An 8486-nucleotide genomic window follows, 5' to 3' on the forward strand; every position below is an offset into this window, starting at 1 on the left:
CACTTTTACTCATCAAATTTATTTTTGCCCCTTTGTGTGTGTTGTGTGAGCATATATATTGTGGGGACACAAGACTGTTTATACAGTCACGTTAAGGAGACTCACTTCCCTTGTGGTGACAAAATTCAAGTCACAATACCATAAACTGTAGTAGTTAATATATGTGTGTCTTTCCATGGAAACAGGAAACAGTAACAGATCTGAGATCTAGGAAACAAAAGTAGATTGTATGAGAACAAGAGCAGAGTGTTTGTGCGAAGGCAGTTTTACTATTTTTTTTACCTTTTTTACTTTTTTTTCTTTTTTCTTCATTTCACCCTATATCTGAAAAACATATTCTCAAAGTTTTGTTCCACAAACACACACACATAAGACATGAGATAAAAGCAATGGGTAGGTACATCTACCATATTAAACTACTGTATACTTCTAATTTTGTCTCCATGTTATCTTTTTAAGGTGAGGGTTGTTCTAGGAGTATTTTTTTAGCTTTCACTTGCTAATAATGGTGAATGCAACCGAATTTTAAGCTTAGAGATTGAATTTTTTTTTCCAAAATACACCTTGTGAGTCATATATTACTATGTAAACAGTCTTGCATCATTGACTTTTTATCAGAGGCATTTACTAATACAGTTGCTTATTTCCCCTGTGATTTAAATATTATCTGGTTTCATTTACATTTATAATTTGACAGAAATTATGTTAACTCTTAAATCTTATTAGGACCATAGCACGGTTTTCACATTGTAATTAGTTTGACTGTGGTACTTTTCCACCAACTGACATAACAATGTAAACTCCGTATAAGGTCAATAGTTTCTTTGAAGGTTGTGATAGGATAAAGTAAAATTATAACGTCACGTGGGTGGAAATTCAATAGTAAGTTTTGGTTAAATTCTCAAGACAGAGCAGAACTTCATTCACTGATGTAAGGTCATGCATTTGGGTATTTATAGTACTTTATGTTACATAATTTAATATATTTTTAATTATCACAGTAAAAGGCTCTATTTTCTATTGTTTTGTTTTTATAAAACAGATCAAAACAATTTGGCAGGTGTAAATGTTTGAGTGTGTTGCTGGAAGAGCTTTTCCTTAGTAAACCTACATACTGTAACTTGGGTAATTTAAGGTTAACAAGTAAATGAAAAAGAATCATCTGAGAGTTGTAGGTTCATTAATCAGTGAAGATCTTGTTTTGCCTGGTCACTGTTCCTGCCTGTCTGCTGTCTGGTAATACTTATTACAGGCTCGAATAAAGAGAAACAGTATAAAGCAGTTTGTACTTTGAACTTAAATGTGACCTTTTCCATTTTTAATAAAACACTAAAATGGTCTGTTGTTGTTTTTGTTTGTTTGATAATGTGTGTCATTAGGAAATAACAACAAACATGGGAGCAGAACAGAGTACACTGGCAAAAAATGGCTACGTATAACAAAAAGAAACTCAAAATCCTGGGAGATGACACATTTCTCATAAAAAGGATCACTTTAGGGCAGGTAAGTGAAAAGTTCCTGAGCAATCCGTGACTTGCAACTTTAGTCACTCCAAGATATTTCAAAGAACTATTTTTAATCAATTTTTTTATCAAATTATTAACTATATTAAAGGTAGCATAAATTAGGTGCAATCTCTATTCCTTTGTGCATTCTCTGTTTATATATTTATTCTTTATTCCGTCAATTAGTCATTGATCTGTTCGTTATATATTGTAGGGAGTTCCTGAGCTGACCCACAGGATCACATCTCTTAACAAAACTGGTTTTTGTAAACCTAAAAAGACCATCTTTTATAGGAAAGTTTTAAGAACTAGAGAGAAAAAAGTCACCACGTGGAACTGATAGCAAATTACTGATGATGAAACAAAGGCTCTACTAACTTTTTCAGTTCTGCTGACCATCTGCAGTAGTGGAAACCAGGAACAACATAGTGGAATTTGGAGGGCTGAATACATTATTTGTAGAAGGAATTCTGAATCAGCAATGGAGATGAGGCAATAGTGACGAATAACAGTTCCGCTAGTCCCCTTTAAAAGCAGCAGATTAAATGGACCAGGAAGATAGAAGCCACAGTGTGAATGAGAAAAAAAAATAATTCTAAACAATTTTCCCAGGGCAGCTCCACATTGAGAGGAGCCATTTCTTTAACCTTGGCACATGCGGGTATTTTGGGAACCAGGAAATGACCAAGAGGGCACAAAAACAAATAATTGAGTACTGCAGAAGAAAAATTCTTAACAGCTATGTTTGTGTGATACTTAGGATCCCAAAATCTATCATGCTGACATATGAGAAAAAAAATGTATGCCCTATATCAAGTATTGAAAATTCTTGGATCCAGATAAACTGTCTTGCACTGAAGGTGGAGGAGCATCACAGCATAAATTATGTTTGCTGCTGCTGCTGATCATGTAGTGCAGTGCAAATTTGATACTCATTTTGGCACAAAATTGCAGTCTCTTTTCCACTTGCTCTAGCCTCCTCTTATGACAAACACAAATATAAGCCAATTCGCCCGGCTTTAGTCAGCACAGCTACACATAAACAGGACATCTTTGGACTAAAAGTATTTTGGCAGCTGTAGGACCTTCTAGCGACACAGGTCATTTTTATGCAAGTGTTATTTTTAACATATACCCAGGAATCATGTTCTAGCATTAACCAAGGAGATAGAAATCTTCCATGAAACAAGTCATCCTCATATTGTGAGCAGCAAGAACTCTTTCGAAAGTAAGTTTTATGCTCCTCTGAATTTGTTATTAATGGTAATCTGTTTGTTCACAAAGACAGTATGCACATAATGAAGTTGTGATACGTGTAATGGGATTTCAAAACTTATGTATTATAGAATAGAGAGCTGATTTCCTGACCTCACCTTTGGCCGCTGTTCTATTACTTTTGCTTCTGTAGCTCAGTGTCATCTCTCATTGACCATGGCTATCTATGTTCTAAGATAAATGCGAATGTACTACAGTGCCTACTATTAAAAGTTGAAATCTTTGGAATCTTGACAAAGACAATTAGACAATCAATGTATGTATACATACATATACACATATACACAAATACTCACATATACATACACACATATACACAAACATACATATATACACACATACACACATATAAATATACATATACACACACGCACACACATATACATATACATATATACACACATATACATATACATATATACACACACACACACATAGACATATATACACACATACAGACACACAGAGAGACACATATACACACATACAGACACACACAGAGACACATATACACACATACACACACACGTATACACACATACACATACACACGTATATACACACATACACACATATACATATATACACACACACATACACACATATACACACACACACACACATATACATATATACACACACACACACACACACACACACACACACATACACACATATATACCTATATATACATATATATATATATATATATATATACACATACATATACATATATATATACACACACACATATACATATATATATACACACACACACACATATATACACACACACATATACATATATACACACACACATATATACATATACATATATACACACACACATATATATACATATACATATATATATACACACACACATATATACATATACATATATATATATACACACACATATATACATATACATATATATACACACATATATACATATACATATATATACACACACATATACACATATATACGTAAAGAATATTCCACTGCACAGATTTGCAACTATGTTTTATTACAGAGCATAAGGACAATCTTCAATATTCTGTAAAACCAAGAGTTTTATATGCATAAGGAAAATACAAACAGTAGGCTACTTCTCTGAAATGTGTGTGTATGGTATACACAAAGGCTTGAGTTTGATGTTCACAGAAATGAAGCTATTTACAACATATCATGTTGCAGTGATTTGAGAATAAAGAGCCCACTTCCTTAAAAACAATAACAACCTCTGTCCGCCAACGTTCATTTTGTTGGACAACTAATGAACTACCAGCTGACTACTAACTGGCGTGAGGCAATGACCTAAATCGGTTGCTCTTTTAGGAGTGTGACCCACTTTTTAGGTAGAATATATTTCAAGCCTAGTGTCAGTCACTAGTAAATTATTTGCTTTGGCTCGCATACTTTTCTGTTGTCAGAACACAAATAGGTGTAAGTGACTCTACATTGTTTGTGGTAATAATATGACATTTAGAAAGAGAAAAATAAAATAATGGCTAATGTTTTTATTTTCCTTATTGAATAATGTTTTCTAACCATAGACCTCCTTCAGTTCTCAGCAGAGACCACATTCAAGCTCATCCTCAAGATAACTGATGGTCCTTTCTCCCAGAGACGTTCTCACCAGAGCTTCATGAACTCATGAATGACATATTCAGTAAAGACCGTAAATGAAGACCAACAGCAAGTGAGATCCTGCAGCATCCCTTTATCATAAGCTACCTCTTAGACAAGGTATATCACCACCAGCTTGCAGTGTTTTCAGTTAAGCTAGATAGCCACGCAGTCCTCTTGACTGCTCCATTTATGTTTTACACACAAACCCTGGATGTGAATTCTACTGAAATAGGCATGTAGCTTCTTAATATACAATTTGTGCCTTGCCTGACCAGCTGAAACTTTAAAGAGCATCTTACAGTAACACCAGACTGAACAGCAGTGTTTTACATTAGACCCAGCATCACTGATGAGTTTGGTTGGGAATGGTAATAAGTGTGCTTTATTGCACCTGTAACCAACACTCCCAACAGTGATGTCAGGAGCACACCTGTGCATCATTGCAGCAAAGTTACAAAAACCTCCGGAGATCAGCAAAAAAAATGTTTTTTGGGGTTTTAAGTTGCTTTTTAATTGAATACTCTGAATGAACTCCAGACCAAGCTGTCAGGGCTAAGGGTTGTGGCTAACGATTTGGAACGTGTGCATGAGGGCGCCACCATCAGCAGGCTGGCAGGAGGACTGATTGGAGCGGTGGGGGGGATCACAGCCATAGTGGGCCTTATGCTGTCCCCCTTCACTTTTGGAGCCTCTGGTATTGTCACTGGGGCTGGAGTGGGGGTGGGTGCACTTGGTGGGATTAGTGCTGGTGCGTCAAATATCACAAATATGGCCAACCAGTATTCTGATCACAAAACTATTAGAGGCATTATTAAAGAGTTTAAACAGAAAATTTACACAGGAGATTGGTTACAGGAGATTAGCAACAGTTTACAGAGCATCAGCAGCAGATGTGGCTCAGTGGATACACTTGACATTAAGGATAGCAAGTTCAAAAAACTGAACTTGAAAAAGCTTGGCCTCGGTGCAGGGAAGAGCATAAGTGGCATTCTTCAACTGGTTCGACTAGTTGAAGTGATGGACATTGGCAAGATTGCAGCAGAGGCAGCCATGGTAGTAAATGTGGCAAAGGTAGCAACAGGTGTGCTTCATGGTTTATTAATAGCAGTAGATATCTTTTTTATTGCCATGGATGCCAAAGAGATACACCACATTAGATGCAAAGGCAGCAGATAGGGGTGTTACTCCTGAGTCAGTGTCTGACAATACACCAGTACTGCCTGACACATCACGGGCAGAGGACCAGTATTCCCCAAATACCAACAAAGTCAGACCTGAGATCATGAAATTTGTCCAGTCAATCAGGCAGGCAGCAGACAACTTGCAGGGAAGCCTGGATGAGCTCCAAAGCTTCATCTCATATATCCATTTGCTTATGGGTAAGAGAGAGCATTGAGTATTGGCCAGATGCGGAATTAAGTTAACCCAAAGATTAAATCAAATAAGTAGCACATTCATTATGTTACTCATTTAATTGAAGGTATACCAAGAAGAAAATTCTGATTGTGCTGCTGCCTTGTGTCTGCTCCCGCCCTATGCAATTCATCAGTTCACATTACACTGCTGCGCAATGCTACATCACATTTGGATGTGGTCATCAGACCACAACTGATCACAACTAACTGTGATGCTTGAAAAGGTTTGAAGAACAACAGACTTGAGATTTTAAACTCAGAGAAGTCAGTGCAACAATGCTTTTCATCTGTAAAAAAGTTAAAGTTACTTTTTAAATATGCAGTGCACCGACATTTTAAAAAGTTAGTCTTTCTGAGACCCTTGATCACCCTTGACAATAAATCAAGAGGAGAACTTCTGCTTTCAGAGATTAGATTTTAAAAAAAGTTTTATTAATGAAATCAGTTTTGAGAAATCTGTGTAATCAGTGTCTAATGAATAATACTGTAATATACAAATGGCATCTTTCTATTTAAGTTAATTCAATTCTATTACCAGGCTGGGTCTCCTTTAAAGCCACTATCAATACCATCTATTAAGATTGTCTAACAAATCATGCTCAAATTAGTAACTCATTCTTAGTACATATTGTTTTGTTTTTTTTTCCTTTTGTGTCCTTTTTTTCATTATTTAGTTCATTAATGTAATACACATTGAAAGCCCCTATTTGTAGGATTTGAAAAATTCTTACTTTGACGAAGTCTAGATGTAGCATCAAAAGGGATGCTGTGGTACACCACAATCAAGGTGGCTACACCCAAAGATCCAGGCTTTGGACCCTGGAATAAAAGGGCTCACAGCCACACATTTTCCCCATGCCTGTCTCATCTTTCAAAAAACAGTATATTATGCTATCATTATAATTTTAACGAGAGATGCACATAGGGGTTTTAACTGGATTCAAACACACATTGTTTTATTACTTTATCTTATTTTGGTTTAGATCATTCTTGGCAGTTATAGATAATTTTGTATAAAAATGAGGAGCTTGTGATTACCGTTTGAATGCATTTATAATACCTATGAATATTCTATACATCTATACTGATTAAAATAAATGCAAGTTGTCTCAGGGATTCAATTAAGAGCTTGGTGTCCAGGTGACTCAGTGACTCAGTGGTCCGTACTGTCACCTCATAGCAAGTGCAGATCTGTCAGCTGGCTGGAGCCTTTCTGAGTGTAATTTGCATGTGTGCAAACTGTGTGCATGTAGATGTGTCAATGAAGAATGTGTAATCAAAGAGAAACAGACAGGGTTATCATATTTAACAAGGGTTTGCGTAAATTTTGAGAAATCAAACAGGCCTGTGTGACTCTGCCAAAAAGAGTGGCTAAAACAGCATTAATCACAGTGCCTGGCTCAGTTTGCCACTGACCTGATCCTTGCGAGCAGGACATGGACAGTACAGAATTCTGTCATCCTTGACAATGTAATTGCAGTGGGCCTCTCGTTTGCCACTGGCACACACCTTATGCACGTCTTCACCCACATCAGCCTTCAGCGTGTCACAGAAATACCAAGTGAGACCTAAAAATCTCACTTTCACCGGAGAACACCACACACTTAAACAGCACACATGTGCACCATGGCATACAATCAATTAATCAAGAAGATAAAGACAAATTTCTTCATCAATAGAATGTTACAGTAAAAGGCATTTCGTTCCAAACTATTATTGGACAAATGAGAATAAACAGTCTATGTGTAGTACGTCAGCTGTGGATTTAATGCTATACTTTAATTGAAATAAATGCACTCCTACCACATGCACACATTTCATTTAAACATGAGGAGAGCCATTTAGCCACAGAAGCTAACTCATTTCTCAACCCTTGTGTGTAAGAAAATGCTTAAATGTGGGACCATTCTAATTGATTAAAATAACCAAAACAAGCATTCATACCAAATGCCACAGTGCTTAATTGCAGCTGAGAGAATTCACAATATATTTTTCCTGGTATTAGGAGTACCACACTTGTAGCAAAACTTTTGGTTATGTACTTGTACAAGAAGTTTACTCTGAGGTTTTTTCAACTTTACAGATCTGCCAACTCACTGCCATCTGTGTCCATCCACTCAGCTATTAAAGCACCTCCGGGCTGTCAATCACCTAATCAACCTGCTAAAGGACACTGGTCAAAAAGCCAGTGGCGTGTGTGTGTGTGTGTGTGTGTGTGTGTGTGTGTGTGTGTGTGTGTGTGTGTGTGTGCGCGTGTGGGTATTTTGTGTCAATACTTCCGTTGCTCAGGCGCTGCCACTCACACCGTCATGTGGAGATTAGACTCTCACAGACACACACACTTTTCAGGCCACATCATTGACTTTTTTCCCCTCTGTTCGTCTGTTATCAGCTAAGCCGTTCTGAACACTGTCTTTTCACAGCCTCTGATGAAGAATCATTGCATTCATTACACACATTTAAACACACACACACACACACACACACACACACACACACACACACACACACACACACACACACACACACACACACACACACACACACACACACACACACACACACAAAAACAGACACACAAGCAGACACACACTCCACTGTTTATTTGGAAACCTCTCTTCTCATTTATCAGCAACAGAAGACCTTACTTAAT

The 8486-nt window shown here is 36.9% G+C and overlaps 1 pseudogene; it reads left to right on the forward strand.

The window, feature by feature from the left end:
- The first annotated feature begins 1394 nt into the window (after positions 1-1394).
- Positions 1395-5814, forward strand: LOC120785726 (annotated as a pseudogene).
- Positions 5815-8486: the final 2672 nt, after the last annotated feature.

The sequence above is a fragment of the Xiphias gladius genome, chromosome 23 (assembly GCF_016859285.1).
Source record: "Xiphias gladius isolate SHS-SW01 ecotype Sanya breed wild chromosome 23, ASM1685928v1, whole genome shotgun sequence".
In the NCBI taxonomy this organism is placed as follows: Eukaryota; Metazoa; Chordata; class Actinopteri; order Istiophoriformes; family Xiphiidae; genus Xiphias; species Xiphias gladius.